The sequence below is a fragment of the Olea europaea genome, unplaced genomic scaffold (genome assembly GCF_002742605.1).
Source record: "Olea europaea var. sylvestris unplaced genomic scaffold, O_europaea_v1 scaffold1031, whole genome shotgun sequence".
Lineage (NCBI taxonomy): Eukaryota > Viridiplantae > Streptophyta > Magnoliopsida > Lamiales > Oleaceae > Olea > Olea europaea.
This window is the reverse complement of record NW_019227643.1, coordinates 203,192-204,260: the sequence shown is the minus strand read 5'-3', so window position 1 is coordinate 204,260 and position 1,069 is coordinate 203,192.

Genomic DNA, 1,069 nt, shown 5'->3' with positions numbered 1-1,069 from the left:
GGGGCAAGGCTTTTTGAGTGCTTGCCTGGGGCAAGGCTTTTTGATGTGCTTGCGCGGGGCAAGGCTTTTCTGAGTGCTTGCGCATGGGCAAGGCTTTTTGATGTGCTTGCGCGGGGTAAGGCTTTTTGAGTGCTTGCCTGGGCAAGGCTTTTTGATGTGCTTGCGCGGGGCAAGGCTTTTTGAGTGCTGAGTGCTTGCCTGGGGCAAGGCTTTTTGCTAAAGGGCTGTCATACCTGAAGCTTGAATTTATTAATTGTTCGGACTGGACTTGGATTTATATTACATCCAAGCTGCCTACGTACCCAAACGGGATCAAGCCGAACGTAGTTTATTACAAAAGAGAACGGAAAACATGCATGGGCACGCAGGCCTGCTAAACTAGAAATAAAATGCAGGAAAAGAAAATCTCCTTAAAGGCGTCGGGAATTTTACTTGTAATATATTTTCAAATTGTCGGCATTCCAGGGCCTCGGAAGAGGTCTACCCGAAGTGTCTCTTAGGCTGTATGCTCCTTTACGAACCTGCCGTATGACCTCAAAGGGCCCTTCCCAGACGGGCCTGAGCTTCCCTGGGGGATGGCCTGCTGCTTCGGCCCTCCTCAAGACCAAATCGCCAGCTCTGAACCTCCGAGCCTTGACTTTGCGATTAAAATGTTTTGCTGTCTTTGCTTGGTAAGAGGCCACTTTTATATCGGCTTGCTCCCGTACTTCTTCTAAGAGATCAAGATGTTCAGTTGTATGCTCCGAGGTTTCTGGCACGAGCCTCCAATGGCTTGGCAGTCTAATTTCCACTGGGACCATTGCTTCAATGCCATAAGCTAACATAAAAGGGGTTTCTCCTGTGGTTGTTCTATGAGTTGTTCTATACGTCCAAAGTATAGAAGGCAGCTCGTCGGACCAAGAACCTCTAGCATCGCTTATTCTTGTTCGGAGGTCTTGCAATATGATTCGATTTGTTACCTCGGCCAGACCGTTGCTCTGAGGATGCGAAACTGATGTCAGACGGTGATCAATCCCAAGGTTTGAGCAAAAGTTTCTAAACTGTTGGTTGTCAAATTGCCTGCCATTGT